At 39.8% G+C, this 24834-nt stretch overlaps 1 long non-coding RNA gene across 2 annotated transcripts in view; it reads left to right on the forward strand.

Annotated features, from left to right (window-relative positions):
- The first annotated feature begins 1098 nt into the window (after positions 1 to 1098).
- Positions 1099 to 24834, forward strand: part of LOC131193978 (uncharacterized) — a 63066-nt gene continuing 39330 nt past the window's right edge. For both annotated transcript variants that reach the window (XR_009154080.1, XR_009154079.1), the window contains exons 1-2: positions 1099 to 1186; positions 23769 to 24000. This is a non-coding gene — a long non-coding RNA (uncharacterized LOC131193978). The remainder of the gene's footprint in view (positions 1187 to 23768; positions 24001 to 24834) is intronic.

Consider the following 24834-nt stretch of genomic DNA (forward strand, 5'->3'; position numbering starts at 1 on the left):
TTAAAGATACCACATTAAAGATTGACCACTTTAGTTTAAAAAATCAGAGTCCTGTCTTTGTGTCCATCTGGACTATTTAAACAATGGAAGAAAAGACAGATCTGGGTCCAATATAGTCAGCTTCCCTGCTGTACATACATTCCTATTTCCTGAAAATGTATTACAGCATTTCCAAGTTGTTAAAGCTAACCTCTTGTGCGTGGAAGGAACTATTGTTGTGCAGAGTAGTATGTCTTTGGGAACTTTCCTAGACAAAAATGCTTGGATATTTCTATCAAGGCAGTGAAAGTAGAAAAGAAGTTACACTTTGTAAATATTTGAATGAAGATCAAAACGGGTTGTGGGAGGCAGACACAGAGAAAACACTGTTATTATATTCTGTTATACAACTTTGTTCCATAGATTTCTGCCTACAGCACTACTGTAATTACCTCTGAGTAAGCAAAGTAACTTCTAAAAGATTTAGAAAATAAATGGAGGAGACTTTTAAATACTCATATTGTCTTGTGAATGTGATAGTTCACTACCATGGTTCTGGGGTGCCAAAGCAAAGAGAACAGATTTAAGTCCAATCTTTGCTATGGATAGTTTCAGGCTGACTTTGGGCCAGACTCCATACAGTGGTATTTCACAGGCTGTTCTGATGGCAAAATTGGAGAAGGCAAGGCAACATACAAGTAAATAAATATGCACGTAAATAAAAATAATACATAATGGAAAGCTTGGCTCTTTATTAGGTTTCTATGCCATATATCAAAAATGGCTTTTAAAACTGCCTTTGTTGTGACCCAGGTTCCTGGACCCGGACTCCTGGACTCGGATGATTCAGAAAGTGAGGGAGAAGACCTGGCCAGCCCTGCTTCTCTTGAGCCCTTTCCCTCCCTGGCACCCACTCAAAGGGATGGGGAGGGGCCGGCACAGCCTGATTCCATGGAGCCTCCTTCTGATTTGGCAACGCCCCAAGAACAGTTTTGGAGCGATGCAAGGTCACGTAGACGTAATCGCCGTGCGCAGCAGCGGAAGAGTTGGGACAAAGCCAAGTCATAATTGTCATGCAGTGACATCTGCAGAGACTATAAATAGGAGGCGGGACTTCCTGGTTTTTTGTCTTGGACAAAGTAATGAGTTGGCGCGAGCTAATGAATTAGCGCGAGCTAACTATTTCAATGGAGGGAAGAATATATTCGTGAGTAATTCTGGCCTTATCTATAATTTCCTCGTTATCTTCAGAAACTTGGCAGGCCCGTGGGTAGACGTGGCCAGGACATGTATCTATGTAAATAAAAGGGAAAAAAAAGGAAGGCCTCTGACGGACTCTTTGCTGGGAGTATTGGGGGAAGGGAAACAGAACAGCCTTGCTAAAAGATCCACAAGGTTGTTTGCCAGATTTCCTGGAATCTGGAGGTAATTTGCTTGCTCTACAATATTTAGCTTCCAGTGTACCCACTATAAAACATTTTCCCTATTTTTTTTTCCAAACGAAATGTTTGGGTTTTGTTTATATGCTTGATGTTGCTAGGGTAAATCCAGAATAATGTTCCCTTTTGAGATCTGCAAGGTCCAGATCTCATTTTTGGCCAAGGGAGTCGAGATAGTACTGTTAGCAAGTAGCATTATTTTTATAGATTTGAGAAGACAGAATCAGCAAAAGTTTTGATTCCTAAATAAACACTCACACCCACGCATCCCAAACTTTTATGTAGTCTTGCACGTAGCAATATCCAGCAAGCCCTACCAGTTTGAGCACCTTGGCATATCAGACCAACCCTTCCTAATGCAATACCATGTATACTTTACACACTATTTCCCTTTAAGCTACTCACACCCATCAATTTGCTTGCTCAACAAAAGTAAAAATCTCATTTTACGAAGGATGTGATCCTATGCATAATATACAGAAGAATAGGCTCTATTCAACTAGCCAATGCAGAAATACACACACGCACACACACACACACGCACAAACACACACACACACACACACAAAGACCCATGCAGAGGATTAAAGCTTACAGTAAGTTCCATTTTGCAAATACTGTAAAAACATTTCCTTCAATGGAAGATTCAGGCAAAGCCACCATCAGCACGTTTGCAGCACTGTTTTTGAGGAATGCAAGTAATTCCCCTCTTTTCCCTTAGTTGAAAGCCCTGTTTTTGCCATAGGAAAGAAACCTGTGATCCAGGCTTTGGATGGGATAACGTACACTCTCTTGTCAATGCCTGCAGATGTGCGGTGGAAAATTGTCGAGAATTCCTTGGGCTGCAAGTAGAGATAATCAACTGCAGCTCAATGCAAATAGTAGAAAAGAAGTTGGAAGAGGAATAGACATTGTCTTCCAATGCTTCTTCTTAGAATAGAATAGTATAGAATAGCATAGAATAGAATAGAATAGAATAGAATAGAATAGAATAGAATAGAATAGAATAGAATTCTTTATTGGCCAAGTGTGATTAGACACACAAGGAATTTGTCTTTGGTGCATATGCTCTCAGTGTACATAAAAAGACAACATACATTCGTCAAGAATCATAACGTACAACACTTAATAATAGTCATAGGGAACAAATAAGCAATCAAATCATATTAGTCAATATAAATCATAAGGATACCAGCAACAAGGTTACAGTCATACTGTCATAAGTGGAAGGAGATGGGTGATAGGAACAATAAGAAGATTAATAGCAATGCAGACTTAGTAACTAGTTTGACAGTATTGAGGGAATTATTTGTTTAGCAGAATGATGGTGTTTCGGAAAAAAACTGTTCTTGTGTCTAGTTGTTATGGTGTGCAGTGCTTGTTGTTATTAGTTGCGAAGTCGTGTCCGACCCATCATGACCCCATGGATAACGTTCCTCCAGGCCTTCCTGTCCTCTACCATCCTCTGGAGTCCATTTTAGCTCATGCCAACTGCTTCAGTGAATCCATCCACCTCATTCTCTGTCGTCCCACTCTTCTTTTGCCCTCAATCTTTCCCAGCATTAGGCTCTTCTCCAGTGAGTCCTTCCTTCTCATTAGGTGGCCAAAATATTTTAGTTTCATCTTCAGGATCTTCTTCATCTTCCAATGCTTAAAAACTTACAAAGACAGTGACTCTAATCATGAAATAAAGCGGAGGCAGACAATGGAAGATGTAGACAAAATATTAAGGGGCATAGACCTTCTAATAACTACAAAGATATTTAATGTCAAGATTATGAATTTCCCCATTTGTAGTATGTGACTGGAAGCTGAATCATTGAAAAAGCTGAATAAAAGTTAAAATATGCCTTTAAATTGTGGTGCTGAAAAAAACAAAACAAAACCGTGAAGTTATCTTGGACTGTAAGAGAAGAACAAGTCATTCAGCGCTAGAGGAAGTCAAACTAGGGGCTTGTTAAGGAAGTATTAATAAATAAACTAGCACTATTTTGGATACTTAATGCCCAGGCAAGAGTCACAAGGAAGCACTGATGCACTGGAAAAAGTAAAGGCAATTAAAGAAGACTGGCTGGGAGAAGAGAAAGTGTCTTGATGCTATCACTGATGACATGAGCAGGAGTTCAAGCAGATACTGATAACCCTGCTGAACAGATGTCCACAGATCATGAAGAGATGAAAGTGACTGACTGATTGACCACCACCAAAGTTGAGTTTGAACCTAATCATATAACATTGCATGATCATTTTCAGAAGTGGGTTTTCATAGTTCGTTCCTGTCTTGTTACAAATGAGCTTTTGCAGTTCATACTGGTGGAATTGGTAAAAGGGAAATTCAGAAGTCCGTAAATACAGCAGGTTCAGAGACAACTATCTCTGAATGGGGACCATTCACAAAAGTAGTTGTGTGTCATGTATTATTGCATTGTTGGGCAAGTTATACCTGTGGACCAAAAAAGGGTCTTGCTCGTATCACTCTAAGGCAGGGGTGTCAAATTTGTGTCATCACGGCATTATCACGTGACTTATTGTGACTTTTCCCCCTTTGCTACACTGGGGATGGGCGTGGCCAGCGCATGATGCATCCGGCCCATGGGCCTTGAGTTTGACATCCCTGCTCTAAGGTGAATAACATTATAATTAATAAATCCCAGTTGTGTTATTTCTTGATGAAATTGGTTGTGTCACTTCTTAGCTTAAGAGTGACTCTCCTGAAGCCATAGAGAAGTTGAAATCTTCCCTCACTAATTTCTTCATTAAATTTTGCAATCTTAATCTCATAATTGTATTTTTTTATTTGCTATAGGAAGTGGCTCATTTGTCCACTATAAAGTGTTGTGGAGGAAAATATTTGCTGTCAGAAAGCAACATACCATACTGAAAAATCATGCATGAACCATATTATGTACCTTAACAAGTACATAAAAAGTCATGGAGACTAAATTGAGACTTTTAATTGACCTATCTGTGCCACTATGATTTAGTAAGGATGTTACTGATTTGCTGCTGTTTTATGTTTAGAGTCCTGTTGATAAAGTAATCCTTGACTGATGACCAATTGGGACCAAAAAATGTGCCATTAAGCGATGTAGTCCTTAAGTAAGGCATAACATGGCTACAGTCGATTTTACAGCTTTTTTTTTGCTACAGTCATTATTTATTTATTTATTTAATTATTTATTTATTTATTGAATTTATATTGCACCCTATTCACCCATGGTGACTCAAGGCGGCTTACAGAAAATATAACACCACATTTAAAACAATAAAAACTAACAAAAGAATCAAATAAATTAATATAGTACAATATAACAAAATCACCTCCCAGCCCCCGCCCTGGCGACAGCAGATCACACAAGCCATTTATTGGGCTCTATCCAGGGGTGAAATCCAGCAGGTTCTGACAGGCTCTGGAGAACCGGTAGTGGAATTTTTGACTAGTTCAGAGAACTGGTAGTGGAACTTTTGAGTAGTTCGGAGAACCTGCAAATACCACCTCTGGCTGGCCCCAGAGTGGGGTGGGAATGGAGATTTTGCAATATCCTTCCCCCAGGAGTGGGGAGGGAATGGGAATTTTGCAGTAACCTTCCTCTGGAGTGGGGTGGGAATGGAGATTTTGCAGTATCCTTCCCCTGCCACACCCACCAAGCCACACCACTCCCACCAAGCCATGCCCACAGATGCAGTAGTAAGAAAAATTGAATTTTACCATTGGCTCCATCATGCTCTGGGTTCCCCAGGCCCACTGGCAGAACCAGGTCTTCAGCGCCTTCCAGAAGAGTATTACCGTGGGAGCCGTTATAATCTCTGGGGGAATTATGTTCCAGAAAGAGGGAGCCACCACAGGGAAGGCCCTTCTTCTGGGTCCCACCAGGTATATCTCCCTCGGGGATGGGACCTGCAACATTCCCTGCCTCCCTGCTCTGATGGGTCGGGTAGATGTGACCGGCAAGAGATGGTCCCTCAGATAACCTGGTCCCAAGCCATGAAGGGCTTTAAAGGTGACAACCAGCACCTTTAAGCGAGACATCACATGATTTCCATTTGCAATTTTCCCTGCTGGCTTCCCCCTTGGCTTTGCTTGTTGGAAGTCAGCTAGGAAGGTCACAAATGACATTCATACAACACTAGTATGCTGCAACCATTGTAAATATAAGCCGATTGCCAAGTGCCTGGATTGTGATCACAAGGCTGCAGGGATGGATGTAAGTGTGAGGACCTGTCACAAGTCATTTTTTCAGCACCATCACAACTTCTGAATGAATGGTCATAATTCAAGGACTACTTGTATTTTGCAAGGTGTCAGGAAAGGAAACCTCGGAATGTGCAAGAGATGAATAGTGCTATGGTTTTATGGCTATAGTGGGAACCATAATCACAGAAGATAGCAGGACCAAGCCAATGTTGACTGATTTTGTATCTGCTAGCCAGGGGTGAAATGGTACCGGTTCGGGCGAACCAATAGTAATAAAAACTACTGGTTCGGGCAAACCATTAGTAAAAAAATGCTTTAAAAAAGTAAAAAAGTTCAGCCGATCGTACAGCACAACTGATTGTCAATCAGCTGTGCCGCACGATCATTGGAACCTTTTTTTTTAACTTTTTAAAGCATCTTTTTACTACCAGTTCGGGCCATTAGGTAGTAAAAAATGCTTTAAAAAGTAAAAAAAAAAAGTTGCCCACGCCCACCCAATCACATGCGCCCAACAAGCCACGCCCACAGAACTGGTAGCAAAAAATTTGCATTTCACCACTGCTGCTAGCCTACGTTTATCCATCTTGCCTATCAAGCTATAATGGGAGACCTTGCCAAATGTTTTGGTGAGATCAAGATATATCAATTCCTACTGGTAAATTCTTTTACATTTTTGGGAGTGTTTATTAGTCAAGATCTCCACCGGAAAAACAACACATCCCTGGTGGTTAGTAAGCCTCAACACAGACTTCATTTCCTTAGAGTCCTGTGGAAAAACCAGGTGGAACAATGGCTGATGACCTCTTTCTATTGGTCTACAATAGAAAATATATTTATGTACTGTATAACAGTATGGTATGCTGGTTCAACAGCTGTGGACAGGAAGGCACTACAGAGAGTGATCAATTCATCACAAGAAACCATTGGTTGCCCCCTATCACCACTGGATGACATTGCCCGGTCTCGATGTTTCAGCAGAATAAGGAAGATACTTAGGGATGATTCACATCCTGATCAGTGTCTTTTCTCACTTTTAGCATCAGGCAGAAGACATAGAAATATAGCCAGCCAGACAAACAGGTTTAAAAACAGCTTTTATCCATGGGCTGTCAGACTCTTAAATACAACTATGATTGCTCCATGCATACATGGAAACATATGGCTGGTTTCTCCCTAATTACTTGTATAAAGACCATTTTCTATATTATTCATGTTGTCTTGTATTTTTGTTATGGATTGCACCAGTAGAGGCTAAATCAATTTTGTTGTATCAATTTTGTAGTACAATTTTAGTACAATTTTAGTAGAGGCTAAATCAATTTTGTTGTACAATGACAATAAAGGTTATTATTATTATTAATAGTTTAAACTGTGACTTTTTCCAAGCATGATTCCGGTTTAGTCAAGCTCCACAAAAGGAAGCAATATTTGCCACGTGCAAAAAGCTTTAGGAGAAAATACTAGGAAGCCTTCCCACAAACCTTTCTGAATGAGCAGAGTAAGGTGAAGCTATGTTTAAGAAAAAGGAAATGCTGGAAAAGAAATTGGAATGGAATATGGCAGATGACCTGAACGAGTTTTACTGCAGGTTTGAAAGGAAACTACAGCCACCTATCTCCTCAACCCCCATCTCAGACACACCAACAACAGCAAAGCCTCCTACAACTGACTCCATCCCATTGGGTTCACAACCCCTAGTGATCACAGAAAAGGAAGTGCAGGACATATTTCACAGACAAAAGCCAGGAAAAGCTCCAGGCCCAGACAAGATAACTCCTTCTTGCTTAATAGTCTGTGCTGACCAATTGGCCCCCATCTTCACCCATATCTTCAATAAATCACTAGAGATGTGCTATGTTCCTTCTTGCTTCAAACACTCTACCATCATCCCAGTGCTGAAGAACCCACCATCAAGGAACTGAATGACTACAGACCAGTTACTTTAACATCTGTAGTCATGAAAACCTTTGAAAGGCTAGTGCTGTCCCACTTGAAAACCATCACGGATCAGCTGTTAGACCCCTTGCAATTTGCATACCAAGCAAATAGATCAACAGATGATGCTGTTAATATGGCTCTGCAGTACATTCTACAACATCTTGAATCTCCAAAGACCTATGCAAGGGTCCTCTTTGTAGACTAGTTCAGCATTCAATACCATCATTCCAGACACTCTTCTAACTAAGCTAAACCAGCTACAGGTCCCGGATCAGACTTGTAAGTGGATCACAAGCTTCCTAACAAACAGGAAGCAGCAGGTGAAGCTAAGCAGGATCACATCAGATACCTGTACAATTAGCACAGGGCCCCCCCATGGCTGTGTGCTCTCCCCACTTCTCTCTATACAAATGACTGCATCTCCAATGATTCATTTGTTAAACTACTGAAGTTCACAGATGACACAACAGTGATCGGTCTCATTTGAGACAATGATGAATCTGCATACAGACGGGAGGTTGAACGACTAGCCTCGTGGTGCGACCAAAACAATCTGGAACTGAACACACTCAAAACCGTAGAAATGGTGGTAGACTTTAGGAGAAACCCTTCCATACTTCCACCTCTCACAATACTAGACAACACAGTATCAACAGTAGAAACCTTCAAATTTCTAGGTTCTACCATATCGCAAGATCTAAAAAGGAAAACTAACATCAAAAACATCATCAAAAAAGGACAACAAAGAATATTCTTTCTGTGCCAACTCAAAGCTCAAACTGCCCAAGGAGCTGCTGATCCAGTTCTACAGAGGAATTATTGAGTCTGTCATTTGCACCCCTATAACTGTCTGGTTTGGTTCTGCAACCCAACAAGATAGACACAGACTTCAGAGAATGATTAGAACTGCAGAAAAAACAATTGCTACCAACCTGCCTTCCATTGAGGACCTGTATACTGCACGAATCAAGAAGAGGGCCGTGAAAATATTTACAGACCCCTTACATCCTGGAACATAAACTGTTTCAACTCCTACCCTCAAAACTATGCTATAGAGCACTGCACACCAGAACAACTAGACACAAGAACATTTTTTTCCCGAATGCCATCACTCTGATAAACAAATAATTCCCTCAACACTGTCAAACTATTTACTAAATCTGCACTACTATTAATCTTCTCATTGTTCCCATCACCCCATCTCCTTCCACTTATGACTGTATGACTGTAACTTTGTTGCTGGTATCCTTATGATTTATATTGATATTGATTGTTTCCTGATTGCTTATTTGTACCCTATGACTATCATTAAGTGTTGTAAGTGTTGTACCTTGATGAAGGTACCTTTTCTTTTCTTTTATGTACACTGAGAGCATATGCACCAAGACAAATTCCTTGTGTGTCCAATCACACTTGGCCAATAAAAATTCTATTCTATTCTATTCTATTCTATTCTATTCTATTCTACTCTACTCTACTCTACTCTACTCTACTCTACTCTTTTCTATTCTATTCTATTCTATTCTATATGCTGGAAAAAAGGTTCTAACTAGTTAGCTGGGTCTTTGAACAGAAGCATTCTTCCTTGTTGCAACATTCATGGTAGGTTGTTATACTTGTTTACAAGATCATTATTTCTCACTTCTGCTTAAAAAAATGCAGCATGTCATATGCATCTTTTCTGAAAACCACAATAGTTCAAAACCAAGAATTCCGAAACTACAGTGTAAGGCTGATTCTTAATTTATATTATTTCACATTTTGCCAATGTGTATGCTCTTGCAATAAAGCCAGGCTTGTTGAAAAACAAAGTCCATTTAATTCTCTTTTACTGGCAACTGGCAACTGGCAACTAGAGAAATCCTAGTCAAAGCAGACTGACTGTTGAGCATGTTGATGGAAAGTTTGGATAAATAAATGGACCAGAGAGTTAGTAGCCAAAGGCAAGGAATCAAAGTAATTACCAGGTAAAGATGGAGTTGTTAATGGGTATCCAATTCAGTTCTGTACATCCCTCTAAATAAGGTGAATGTCCTTAGTCATCAAGTGAATCATACTTTTCAATTACAGTTTAAACAATGGGCAGAAAAGAGGTTTAACCCATGCAATTTGTGATTTGCCACACAAAACACAGTCCATCAATAAAGGCCTTTCCATCAACCTGGAACTACCAAAACAGAGAAATTGTCAAGTGCTAACAGGTTTTAAAACAGTAGAGGGTGATCTGCATTTGTACCATTTGGGTGGGTGGGGAACATCAAAATTGGCTACTGCTAACATCCTGCATCTGGATCTTGCAAATGTTTTACAGAACTTTCTGTTGCTAACATGATTAGGGGTGAAGAGTAATTGTAATTCCATACCTCTGCGGGTTGTCATGTTGGCTAGAGTACAGGTAGTCCTTGACTTATGACCAAAATTGAGCCCAAAATTTCCATTGCTGAGACATTTGTTAAGTATGTTTTGCCCCATTTTAGGACCTTTCTTGCCACGGTTGTTAAGTGAATCACTGCAATTGTTAAATTAGTTACAAGGTTGTTAAGTGAATCTAGCTTCCCCCTCGACTTTGCTGATCGTAAAAGTTAATCCCACGATCCTGGGACATTGCAACGGTCATAAAGATGAGTTAGTTGCCAAGTGTCTGAATTCTGATCATGTGACTATGGGGATGCTGCAACCGTCATAAGTGTGAACGAAGTCACTTTCTTCAGAGCTGTTGCAACTTCAGTCACTAAACAAACTGTTGTAAGTCGAGAACTACCTGTACTATAATGGGATTGTAGAGTCTTAATACTACATTTTCCAACAGCCCCTCCCCCCACTCCCCATAGCTGCTGTGGTTACCTTAAAGAATTGATGATTTGACATGGGGAGGGACGGTTTGTGTGTGGGAGGATAGAAAGACCACTCAATGAAGCCTGAAAAGGGATTAGGATAAAATGTGAAAGTGCAGAAGCATAATTTTCAACTCAGAGTTGAAAGAAAATAAAGTAGACACTGAGCCTGGGGGAAGAATCTATTTTAATTCTTTACAAAATTAAAGATTTAAAAAAATAGTAAGATCTACCGACTGGAACCTTATGCAAAAAAGACATGTGTTTAGAGTTAAAAGAATTCACAGACCATGAATTTATTTCAAATTACTGAACTGAATGAAAGCCAAGTTGCTCTATTGCAAAATTCACTTCTATTTAGGGTTTTCTCCATTTCCGCAGTCTAATTTATGGCATGGATATGCTGTAGTAATCAAAGTGTCAATAATCTGTGCGTTCATACAAATTAGCCAGAAATCTCCTAGCAGATCTAATTTCAATCCATCTGTTAAGTAGCTCTTTGTTAGCTGTTGTCCAACAAAGATACCTTGGGGATAGTAGTTGCTATAAACTTTCTAAATTCTTCACAAAGAACAGCTAGGAAATATTAGTGGTTGGGGTTTTGAAAATACATTACAGCATAAGTTTTAAATGGACTTTTATGACTCACACACCATGAATTTATTTCAAATATTACTGAACTGAATGAAACACAAGTTGCTCCATTGCAAAAGCCATGGACTTTTATGACTCACACACCATGAATTTATTTCAAATTTTACTGAACTGAATGAAACACAAGTTGCTCCGTTGCAACTTGTGACAAACTTTTTGCAGATGTCACATAACACAAGTACAAAAATAAATACATCTGACAAGGAAAACCTTTATTGCTTACTCTGAGTAATTAATAGCTACTACATGTAAACTACGAATGTAAAGCAAGCTAACTATACTTTCCCCAAATTTCTACTAAGTTTGCTACTGATTCTCCGCTCCTCCTTATAGTAAATCTCTCTTGAAAATTCAGGGAGGGGTAAAAAGTTGACCAAATGGTTCAGCCAAGTTTTGTATTCAGACACATGCTCACATTTTCCTAGTTGTTCATTATTAACACCCTGTTGGAACTTTACTAGGTGAGATGCTAGTTGTTCCATGTAATGTCCTTTGTGCTTGCCTCCAGCCCAGGGGTGAAATGGTCCCAGTTCGGACTGGATTGGCCGATCAGTGGCGGATGGTTCGGAGAACTGGTAGCAAAAATCCCTCCCCCCCCCCCCTTGCCCAGCTGAACCACACAATCATCAGAACCTTTTTTTTTCTTTTAAAAGCATTTTTTTACAACCTCTTTGGCCGAATAGGTTGTAAAAAAATGCTTTTAAAAGTAAAAAAAAAGACCGCGCGTCACAGCTGATCACCCCCCACCCCACGCCCTGTTCTACTTACCCCATGCCTCCTTTTGGCGTGTACTGTGCGTGCGTGCACAGCGCGCATGTGCAGCCAGCAAACCGGTAGTAAACTGGTTCAGATTTCACCACTGCTCCAGCCCTGTGCACAGAACCGCAATGATGATTTTATATTCTGGCATAGTTGTAATGACAATCAGAATCCGTGGTGGTGCAAATGTTTTTTGTAGCCCTGCATTTTAACTTGACCTCTAAATGGATGTTTAATCAGCAAAAACAGAGCTGAGTTTTGTGCCTGGCCAGATAGTGGGAACGGGGCAGAAGGAATGAATTCCAGCTGGATGACCTTGGGACAGTCACACTCTCTCTCAGCCCAACTCACCTTACTGTGGGGGAAGAAGAGGAGGAAGAAGGAATGTATGTATGTCTGCTACCTTGAGTTACTTGTAAACAGTAATAAAGGCATGATAAAAATCTAATAAACGTGCTGAACATCTACCTAGCTATCTAAGGAGGACTTTTGAACACTAGAAGTCATTTCTGAATCCTTTCTTCACAAACACTTTCTTGATTCATCTCTCCCCCCCCCCCATTGAAATAAATGGCCTATGTTTAGGGTCTGTATTCCAATTTTATGATAAACTGTATTCCTAGTGCCAATCTCTTATTTCTTATAGCCTTTCAATTTTAATTAGTGATTTACACCAGTGGTTCTCAACTTTTATGAAACTGAGGCATATTCAACATAATAGTAGTTATGTGATGAACCAGGAAATTACTAATCTTAGATCGATCTAATCTGTCTGTCTGTCTGTCTGTCTGTCTGTCTATCTATCTATCGTCTATCATCTATCGAATTTATTGGCCACCCATCTGATCACAGGGTAACTTACACGTATTTTTAATGTATCTTTTATGTAAGATATGGTTTGGGGGGATGTACAATTTTTATTATGTTACTCACTTGGATTTAGGAAATAAAACAGAAATTCTGTGGAAAAACATTGGAAAAAAGCCTTTGGCCCACCTGTGTGCCATCAACCAGCTACTCTTAAAACTTACTAGTAATATTTAAGGGGTTTTTTTTCCTTTAAAAAGCAATACAACCCATTCCATCCTTTGTAGGGATACATTGAACAACTTGTAATGTACGTGACATTTTTGATCCCTTATTTGTATCTCACTAACTGCACTTTTTTCCTCCTTTGTGTGTGCTGAGAGAGAGGGGGGGAGAGAGAGGGGAGAGAGAGAGAGAGAGAGAGAGAGAGAGAGTCCAATCAGTCACTATGCAGGGAAAACCCAAATGGGATTATATTTTAACTGATTAGGAAAATCCAATGCAAAATATTGATCCTTCTGCTAGCTCCCCTTGTCCTCTTGAGTTTTTGCATTCCCACTGCACGTAACCTCCTTGCCCTGCCTGGGTTCTTTCTTGCTCCTTTGATTTCCGGGTGCCTTCTTTGCCCTCTAGGCAGACCACCTACCCCCTCATCCCCCTCTACTTCAAATCCTTGCACACCCTAAATTTTCAGAGTGCCATCTGGGGAATGCTGGGAATTGAAGCACACACATCTTAAAGCTGCTGAGTTTGAGAAACTCTGCCCTGGCATTACAGGCCGTGTTTTCTTCTCCAGAAAGCAGACAAATGCTCATCTCTTGCTGTCCATCACCTTCACTCTCTGGTCCGCAGTCTCATAAAGCCACAAGCCATAACTTTCCATTGCTAAGCAAAGCAATTGGCAAAGGACCTCATTAGAACGCCCAGGACCTCCAGCCGGACTGAGGAAAGTTGATGAGTCACTGTTCCCACAGCAAAAGGGAAGAAGCTGACAGGCTGGCTCAGTTCCTAGGCTGGGAAAGGAAAACCAGCTAAGGTCGGCTTTTCCAGGGGTTGCCTTTGCTTGCACGTGCTGCTCCAGCACTAGCCGCCCCCCCCCCCCAAGAGCCAGCGCGGGATAAAAAGCAAGGAAAGCAGCCAGGCTATATAGCTGTAAGGAAAAATGGACAAGAAGCTGCTGCTTCTCCTGTGTGTTGTGTTTTATTTGTCAATTTGTCCCATTCTCGCGAGGCTTACAGCCAGGGTTAGAATAAGAGGAGTTGCAAGGTATCATTAAATATTTCTTTGTTGAGAGATTAGGCATAATGAATGAAATCTGGCTACATACAAAAGGATGATAAACATGACCACATGAATATCTTAAGAAGGCAATACCTTTTCCCAACAGTTTTGTGGCAAGTTTAGGAATGTTGCAGGGTGAGAAAAATTAAATTGTGATACTATAGTCAGACTTCAGAGACAGAAGTAGTATCTATTCAAATACACCTTTTAACTTTCTGTTTAGTGTCAATGTTTCATGGGCACTCACATCCTTGACAACAGAGCTGGAAGAGTTGGCCTAAGTCATAACTGGTGACAGTGGTAGGTGTGATCAGTCACAAAATACTCATTTATTAGATGGCAAACAGATGTGGATATTCCTCTGCAGTCTTCCTGCTCCCATGTTCCTTATTGCCTGTTCCATTTTTCTTTTTCCTAAACAGGTAAACACACTGCCAGATGAAGCACTGAGTTGCTACCATCCACCATGTTAATTTTCTCAGAATGTATATTTGAGATCCAGAGAGGGTTTTTTCCCCCTCAGAATAAAAAAAAATGATGGGTACTGTCACTCTTGTCTAAGATTTCAGTTCCTTTTCCTCTACTTCTTAATATTAAGATTTTTTAAAGAAGGAAAACATTAGGTAGACCAATTAAGAAATATACAAAAGCTCTGATGTCCATAAATAGTACATTATTTACCATGACTTATGTGCTGTGATTCCATCATAATATTATTAGACATTTCTCAAATACTTGTATCATTAATCATATAGACAAGTATTTCTGCACACAGAAATATTTGAGAGAAAGTAGATGTGGCTAAATGAATGACTTGCTGCGTTCTCTAAACAGCATCTATACAGCAGTATTTTAATAAGGAAAGCAAAAATCACATTTTTTCCCATTTCAACTTGGTTAAACGAATTAATTATTGCTTGACATAGTGTAAGCCGCCCTGAGTTTTCGGAGAAGGACGGGATATAAATGCGAATAAATAAAAATAAATAAATAAAAAAAGACAGCTTGATATAATGAAGGTTCTTTTCTCTCATTTATGCTATATACTACTTTCTGTGGTTTACCTTGGCAGCACAACCCTCTGGCAGCTCAATGTTCTTTTTCCTGGTTTGGAAAATAACCAGTTTTTCATGCTTAATATGATAGCAAGCCAAACCTTTTGGTATTGCACTCTCCTCAAGCCCATCTCTCAGGAAATGTGTGCTTGTATGACAAAACAGCCTAGATCATCATTAGATTCTGAAGGAAGATGTCCATTGCAGCCATACAAATGGATGAATTGCCAGGCTTCATACTAAGCCATTATTTGTTTAACCACAGTTTATTGATTGCAACTTAATTGGGTTCATGCATTGCTCCATAAATGATAACAGACCTTTTCCCTGATACTCAGCTGAAAACTACTTCCTGTTCAACAATAGTTTTCTGAAACTATTGTTTTCCTAATCTTAGCTGAATGTGTAATTCTACACCCAGACACTATGAATGTTAGTGATTGTTGTCATACATGAATATAATCAACTGGGATAAGAGTTGTGCCCACTATTTGAAGTCGTTACAAATCTGTGTTAAACAAAGAGGGCATTGATTCAGCTGTCAAGGTGACATATGTGGAAATCCTATTAAATCCAGTGTGAGAATTCAGCATGACCTTAAGTCTTCCCTCCCTAAAATCAGTAAAATCAGATCTCTGTAACATTCTCATCACAATATTCCCTGTTAGTCTTTAATAAGCATCCATCCATTATTCCTTCCTCAAATACTGTCTAGTACTGCTTTTAATTTAATTCTAGACAGTAAAGTTAAAATCCTAGACAGAGTACCTAATTCTTAATAAAACGATACTGTTTTTCTAGACAGAGCTGAACAAGATGCGTGTTATTTGCTATTTCACTCCACTGTTTTAGATTAAACATTTGGACTATATTCTGCTTTGTATCACTACATCTGCATGGGTTTAATACAGGAAGAGTAAATTGGGGTTTTCATTGAAAACAAAACATTATAGGGTAACACATAGGACACAAAACAGTTTCTTCCAGAGTGATTCACATCTATAGCCTGTTAGAAACAAACTTTGAGGGGAGAAAACTTTTAGGGGATATTTTACTTTGTTTAGACTGGAAAAAATGTCATTTGATTCTTTTGGATATTTTTTAAAAACATGTTTTTGCTTAATAAGTTAAAGTCCTTGAGTCAAACTCAGTTCCTGGATTACTTCAAGGAGATAACTGACTTCCACTGACTTCTGGAATGTTTTTCTACAATCCTAGGATTTCCTAGTGGTCTCCCATCCAAATGGTAAAAGATTTAGATTTTTATACTGTCACCAACCTGGGTCTTCCTCTGAATTTGACTAGCCAGTGTCTTTTGCAGTTATGCTTCATTTTGGAAGGTCTCTTAAAGCCAATAGGTATTTAAAATACACTGTAGAAAATATGGAACTGATTACACACAGAGAAGCATTTCCAGATGGCTCAGGTGAGTGAACATGTCAGCAGCTATTCAAAAAACAAATGGGCTATTGAGCAAGACATTTCCTCCTCCAACAACAAAAGTGAGATCACCTGAAACTGTCCATAAGAAGTGGTAGACTCCAATTCCTAGAATTCTAAGTCAATATGCCCATGGCTTGCTAAGAATAACTTAAATCGGTGCTTTTCAACCTTGGTAATATTAAGACCTGTGGACTTCAACTCCCAGAATTGAGAGTTGAAGTCCACAGGTCTTAACTTATTAAGACTGACTTAAATTATTCTTTTCCAGCCTGATTACCTCCACATGGGTCAAACTGCAATTCCCTCCCTCCAGTATGTTGACTCGGGTTGATGGGAATAAAATACTTCTGGAATGTGCCAGGCTGAAGAAAGTTTTCCTTAAAATTGCTAGAATTTTTGGCAAATAGTCATCCTGGCTGGAGAATTCTGGGAGCTGAAGTCCACAGAGCTGGAAATTGTGCATCCCTGATACGTAGCTTGTGATCAGCATATAGTTGCCAATTCACATACTATATGACGTGCAAATATATAGTTAAAAGATATAACTGGAGACTGTTCCCAAGATCAAACAGGTCTTTGCAACATTTGATAAAACATTGGTAACTTCATATTCATAGGTGATATCTTCAAAGGAGTCTGCTTTTTTTGTTGTGGCAAAAAGGACACTTTGTCCTATTAGTAACATTTTTAACATGCTGTTTTCTACTATCTTTGACTTACGAGCATTTGCTTAACAACTGAAGTTACAATGACACTGAAAAAATGATTTGCCACCAATGCTCATACTTATGTCTCTAACAGGGAGAACAGTTAACTCCTCCTGAGGTTGTGAGTGTTCCATCACTATTTTCAAAAATAGACTGATCAACTATTTGACTGGAATGGGGATAAGGCACTGGTGTCAAACTTGTGGCGTCACGCCATCACGTGACGTACTGCAATTTTTTTCCCCTTTCACAAAACCGGGTGTGGGCATGGCCAATGTGTGACGCAGTGTGAAGCCTGTGGGGTGCAAGTTTGACATCACTCTTATAAGGTTGCCTACCTTGAGCAGGGTGTTGGACTAGAAGACCTCTTAGGTAAAGGTAAAGGTTCCCCTCGCACATACGTGCTAGTCGTTGCCAACTCTAGGGGACGGTGCTCATCTCCGTTTCAAAGCCGAAGAGCCAATGCTGTCCGAAGATGTCTCCGTAGTCATGTGGCTGGCATGACTCAACTCCAAAGGCGCACGGAACGCTGTTACCTTCCCACCAAAGGTGGTCCCTATTTTTTTACTTGCATTTTTTACGTGCTTTTGAACTGCTAGGTTGGCAGAAGCTGGGACAAGTAATGGGAGCTCACCCCAATACGCGGCACTAAGGATTCGAACCGCTGAACTGCTGAACGTTCGATCGGCAAGCTCAGCATCTTAGCCACTGAGCCACCACATCCTCTTAAATCCCTTCAATTCTATGATTCCATGGAAAAAAAAAAAAACACCAATTGAGAGAGGAGGAGGAGCCGCCTTGGTGAATTGGCCTGAGCTGAGCTGTGGTGGTTTCCCTCCCCAAAAGTTTTCCCTTTGAAATTGGGGCAGGGGTTGTTTAACAAGATTAGGACAGTTTATATTTAAATATATGCATCTGCCAGCAAAACTCACTCTCTCTAGTACCAAGTGCTAATCTAATCTTGCCCAGGAAAGCACAAAACTCCCTTGCTATCCCTCCATAAGGAAAAAAAAAATATTTGGAAAAATCCTTCGGCAAGAAATTTTCCAAAGAGCCAGGAAAGAGTAAGCTTTTATTAGGATTAAAATGGGATGGAATAAGAACCAGAAAGTTCCAAGCATCTCATTGAAATGCTAAGCAGGATCAGATGTAATTGCACACCTTTATGTTTTAGCCTTAAGAAGAACCCTAAAGTATTACACAACAGCACAGGGCGCACCCTGTTCTATAATGTTTTTGGAGGAGAAGTGTGTGTTTTGTTTTGTTTTTTGTTTTACTCAGTAGAGACATAGACGCCATTTGGAAATTTTTAATACTTGTTATTTTTAACCTGCCATTAACCTGTTGTTTTCCCAGAAAGGCAGTTTTTTTTATTGATTTTCCTGCCTTCCTTTTCTTTGGAATTGGAGACAGCTTGTTCTGTTTGCTCCAGACAATTTGCCCATCTCACAGTCCTGGGCAGGTTAGACTGCTTTTTCAGTCTCAACCTTTGCTCTTCTTCTAAGGTTTCAGTTATTTGCAGCTGATATTTCTTTCCCTCTGCTCCCCCTCCCACCTTTTATCGTTGAGTCATTGTATGATATGAGCAATGCTTTCATACCAGGAGCAGAGAGTTGTGTATATGTGTGATTAAACGTGATCTAAAATTTACAATATATTTCCTTCTGTTGGGTAAATAAATATGCATCTGCCAGCAAAACTCACTCTCTCTAGTACCAAGTGCTAATCTAATCTTGCCCAGGAAAGCACAAAACTCCCTTGCTATCCCTCCATAAGGAAAAAAAAAATATTTGGAAAAATCCTTCGGCAAGAAATTTTCCAAAGAGCCAGGAAAGAGTAAGCTTTTATTAGGATTAAAATGGGATGGAATAAGAACCAGAAAGTTCCAAGCATCTCATTGAAATGCTAAGCAGGATCAGATGTAATTGCACACCTTTATGTTTTAGCCTTAAGAAGAACCCTAAAGTATTACACAACAGCACAGGGCACCCTGTTCTATAATGTTTTGGAGGAGAAGTGTGTTTTGTTTTGTTTTTTGTTTTACTCAGTAGAGACATAGACGCCATTTGGAAATTTTTAATACTTGTTATTTTTAACCTGCCATTAACCTGTTGTTTTCCCAGAAAGGCAGTTTTTTTTATTGATTTTCCTGCCTTCCTTTTCTTTGGAATTGGAGACAGCTTGTTCTGTTTGCTCCAGACAATTTGCCCATCTCACAGTCCTGGGCAGGTTAGACTGCTTTTTCAGTCTCAACCTTTGCTCTTCTTCTAAGGTTTCAGTTATTTGCAGCTGATATTTCTTTCCCTCTGCTCCCCCTCCCACCTTTTATCGTTGAGTCATTGTATGATATGAGCAATGCTTTCATACCAGGAGCAGAGAGTTGTGTATATGTGTGATTAAACGTGATCTAAAATTTACAATATATTTCCTTCTGTTGGGTAAATAAATATGCATCTGATTTCTTTAGCTGCCCAAGTTAGGATTGTACAGCACGTACATGTGGCTGTTTGGCTAAATGCCTAGGCAACGAGGGCTACCTTAATCCTTTTGTGAACTAAATCTAGGAACAGACATTATAGAATTGAGATCTAATTTTTAGGACCAATTTGAAGCCATACGGAGCAATCATCTTATCATTCATCTGTCTTGTTTGGGTGTAATAGGCATAGACTTGCTGTTAGAAAGGGAAAAATAGGAGGAAGGGGAAAGGGAAGGAGGTCTTAGACAAAGGAAACAAGAAAGACAGAGCAGAGTATTCTTTCTGGAATTCTTTCCAGCCCCTTCACCAGTAGCAGATTTGAAGGAATCTGCCTTTTCTTCTGTGTAATGAAATAATATGTTGCATCTGTGTATATGCATGTATACTTCTGGGTTTCTGCTCCCCCCACCCCATGATGCATCTGTATATGTTTTCATTCATTCAATTTATCCACTACTTAAAACCTATTCAGGGACGCCGTAGCTCAGTGGCTAAGATGCTGAGCTTGTCAATCGAAAGGTCGGCAGTTCAGCAGTTTGAATCCCGAGTGCCGTGGAATAGGATGAGCTCCCCTTACTTGCCCCAGCTTCTGCCAACCTAGCAGTTCGAAAACACATAAAAAATGCAAGTAGAAAAATAGGGACCACCTTTGGTGGGAAGGTAACAGCGTTCCGTGCGCCTTTGGCATTTATTCATGCTGGCCACATGACCACGGAGACGTCTTTGGACAGCGCTGGCTCTTCGGCTTTGAAAAGGAGATGAACACTGCCCCCTAAAGTCAGGAATGACTAGCACATATGTGCGAGGGGAACCTTTACCTTTACCTAAAACCTATTCAGCTCTAAGCAACTTATAGCAGGGTTCCCCAGCCACCGGGCCATGGCCCATTCGAAATCAGGCCACGCAAACGCCCACCATTTTCACAAATGGAGCTGCAGGTGCTCACATGCCTGCCTGCCTACCTGCCTGCCTGCCTGCCAGCCACTCACACGGAACCATCTCCTCCCTCCCCTCCTGCCAGGCCACTAACCCAGAAAGGTTGGGGACCACTGTGTTAGAGAACTTAAATTATATGCACCAGAAAATCTTAAGCCAGGCTGCATTTGTGCTGTTTTGGGTCACATGACTAGAAGAGAGGAAGGAGGGAAGCTTAGATTGAAGCAGCCACAAACATTCCAAGTGACTGCCCGGCAGCTACCTTTCCTGCAGAGATACAGTGGGATTTCCTTTCCTGGATTCTTTTCCCACTACTCCCAGAATTTAGAGAATTATTACTGATGGCCAGACAGAATCCTGACCCCCGTTGCAATCTTCTCTTTTCAATGTTCTGTTGGGTTAGACCAGGGGTATCAAACTCGCATCGTCATGGCATCGTCACATGACGTATCGCGACTTTCCCACCCTTCGCTAAACTGGGTACGGGCGTGGCCAGCACGTGATGCATCCGGCCCACAGGCTGAGAGTTTGACACTCCTGGGTTAGACAAAATAAAAATTCTATAAGAGATACAAACAGTCCTCCTTTAGTAACCACTCATTCAACAATCGTTCAAAGCTGTGACGGCATTGACAAAGGAGAAGTAAATGGGGTTGTTGAAGTTGTGGTTTGTCACAGCATTCCCAGAGTCATGTGATTGCTATCTGGGACCTTGATGCTGGCTTCTGAAATTATAAGTTCCAATCATATGATGTCACACTTAACAACTTTGTATGATTCACTTAATGACTACAACCAGAACTATTGTTATAAGTTGGCATGGTTACATAATTTTTTGTTTTGCGTTACAACTGTGTCGCTTAGTGACAGAATTGTTGCTCCCAATTATGGTCATTAACTGAGCACTGCCTACAACACCAATTCAACACTTGCTTCAGCCCCATCCAATTGCCTGCATGTGGCAAAAAACCACAACTGAACTTTGTATATGTCTAATTCTTATATCAGGAGGACTTCATAGGTGAGAACTGCTCTAGGGAAAAGCTCCTACTACTGTATTGAGTTTTTCTTAAGACGTTCCATATAAATCAGAATAAAGGCTTCACATATCACTGATGTAGTTAATGTTAATTCCCAATGGAAGAAAATATATGTACAATCAGGGTTGAAATATGGAGTGTTTGTTTGCAGATATTTCATTATCCAACTACAGTATGTGAGAGCCACAATTTAATCTCTACCAGCATTACTATTCTTCTGAGGTCAGTAAAATGACCCAGACTGTTGCTGTATACCGCTTAGAGAGGGCTGTGAAGCACTGTGAAGCGGTATATAAGTCTAAGTGCGATTGCTATTAAGCATTACAAATTACAAGTTAGCAAAATGCTATCACGCACACGCACAAAGATAAAATTTTATTCATTTGTGTATCACTTTCACTTTATAGTCCAAGTTATATTTTAAGCAGTATGGATGTTCCAACTTCAAACATAGAAAAAGATATTTATGCCAACAGCTGTTAAAAATCAAAATCAGTGCATTTCAGTGGCCAGACAATGCTTGTGATTTAATCTTTGCAGCGTTGTTTTATGGGATTGATTATTCATTGATCCAACAAATTAGGTATTGCTTTTCTTCTTTCCCCCCCACTCTTCTGATCTTATCCGAGTCTAAAGGATAATTACCGGTGGAATTGTTCACCAAGTTGTTGCGAGGATTGTAAAGCCTTTTTAGTTAATGCATGGCATATGTCCATGGCATTCATTTAATTCACATATCTCTCTGCACTATTAATAGAGAAGGTTACATGCCAATTATCCCAGATTCAATCAACTCTCTTAAGATACAATAGCAGTAGTGTTCACACTCTTGATGACTAGCATTCCAGTGAGATATTATAAACAGCTGGTCTACATAAGATTGCAGTGGCATTACTACTACACACATTTGCCAACAATGTATTTGTCAGTAGTATATCTCTTCAGTGGGACAATTGCTCACTAAATATTCACTGGTAGTAATTAATTACTCGCTATTAGTCTCACTAAGTTCTGTGGGATGAGTTCCCAGATAAACATGTTTACAGCAAGTAACTAGGGATCACATATTTTTAGACTGAGAAGTGTGAGAATCAGTGCGGTGCCTATTCTTCCATGTAATGGGCTACATTTAAATATATTTTAATCACTCCCCCCCCAAAAAAAAAGCACTTTAAAAAAAATATTGCATCTAAATTTCCAGCTTCCTGTGGCTTGAAATTTTGTTGAAAGCACAGATTATTAATGTTTGTTTTAACCCAGAAAAAAAAACTGCTTATTGCAAGATGTGTTTAAAAGCCTTTGCAATGTTCCTTTCAACATCTTTCATGTCTGCAAACAAATTAGAGGGACAGTTGTGGATTCTGACACCTGAACATAAGACAATTCCATCTGTTCCCATGGAGCTGCCGTATTCCTTTTCTGAGTCAACTGGTCAATCCACAAATGCTGTCCTTGCATTTCTCTTTACAAACCAAACGTTCTTATCTGTATACTTTGGGTAAAATTAAGAGAGATTGAGACTAAACAAAATGTGCTGGACCAACATATGAAGAATGGTTGCAGGAACTGGGTATGTCTAGTTTAATGAAAAGAAAGATAGCAGTGTTCCAATATCTCAGGGGCTGCCACAAAGAAGAGGGAGTCAAACTATTCTCCAAAGCACCTGAGGGCAGGACAAGAAGCAATGGGTGGAAATTAATCAAGGAGAATAGAATAGAATAGAATAGAATAGAATAGAATAGAATAGAATAGAATTTTTATTGGCCAAGTGTGATTGGACACACAAGGAATTTGTCTTGGTGCATATGCTCTCAGTGTACAAGGAGAGAAGCAACTTAGAATTAAGGAGAAATTTCCTGACAGTTAGAACAATTAATCAGTGGAACAACTTGCCTGCAGAAGTTGTGAATGCTACAACACTGGAAGTTTTAAAGAAGATGTTGGATAACTATTTGTCTGAAGTGGTGTAGGGTTTCCTGCCTAAGCAGGGGGTTGGACTAGAAGACCTCTAAGGTCCCTTCCAACTCTTATTCTATTATGTTAACACAGGGTTGGTTCCATCTTCCAGTTTCCAGCAATGTTGGAATTCCACTAACCTTGTTTTCTGAAAGTGCTGGAATACTTCTCAAGATGTAAACAGTAATTATTAACCACGTATCATAAAAGCAACACAGGGATCCATCAATTTTTTTTAAAATGGTATTTAATCTGCTTTTTCTTAGTGAAAAGGAGAGTGTGAGTGTTTATGGATTTACTCCTATGGCCACTGTAATCTTCCTGTGATTTTGGTGTCATAATAACCCTGGAAATTAAGCTACAGGGGAGTAATTTGGCAAAGAGAGAACACAATCAGCCATGGTTTGCTTAATCAGTGTTTTTGGAAGAAGGCCCCTGAAGCATAACCAAACCATAATCAAACAAAGCACCATATAACTTCATATGGAGATATGCAAGGTAAGACACTAAGAATTTTAGAGTGTGATTGTAAGGAGCTAAAAATTTCTGTTCGTCTATCTGTTTGTCTGTCTGTCTATCTATCTATCTATCTATCTATCTATCTATCTATCTATCTATCTATCTATCTATCTCACATTTCTAAATGATCTCCCTCAATGAAGCCCTCTTATACTTTTGAAAGGGAAAAGGAAAAAAAATATTAATAATATAGGGCTGCATTGGTTAAATTAAAATTAAACGTTAATTAACTCAAAGTAAATCAAAGAAAACCTTATCCCCCCCCCCTCTTAATCTTGGTTCTTGGTATCCAAGATACCGTAAAACCTCTGGTCACGAATGCTTCTGACCACGACCAAATCGGATTCCGACCAAAACATTCACTTTTTTTTTTTTTTTTTTGCAGCCGATTTCCCCTTCAGCGCATTTTTTTTTTGTAAGTGTCAAACTTCCAAAATTTGGTTTAGGTTACAACCAAATCAGTTTGCGCCCAAAGTAATGGAACGAATTATGGTCGTGACCAAAGGTTCTACTGTATAGGCTAATAACAGACACATCCCAAACTGCATCCTTTGCTAAGCCTGTGCATCCACTTTCTTTAACCTGAACTCCCGAAAAGCATGTGCGTTCCTTTAAAATGGCAGTTGCCACAAACCTCAGTGTGTAGGAAAGGGCAGCAGGGTAAAACATTAACATTTCCGATCTTTGAAATAAAGAACAGGGCAGGAAGCTCAAGGTGGCATAGAGAGTTTGGGGACCACAATTACGTCACCTGCGCTTTTCCTCTTAATGAAGTTGCTCTAGCATATCTAGCGGTAGAACAAATCAGCCAAA

The sequence above is a fragment of the Ahaetulla prasina genome, chromosome 3, assembly GCF_028640845.1.
Source record: "Ahaetulla prasina isolate Xishuangbanna chromosome 3, ASM2864084v1, whole genome shotgun sequence".
Classification (NCBI taxonomy): Eukaryota; Metazoa; Chordata; class Lepidosauria; order Squamata; family Colubridae; genus Ahaetulla; species Ahaetulla prasina.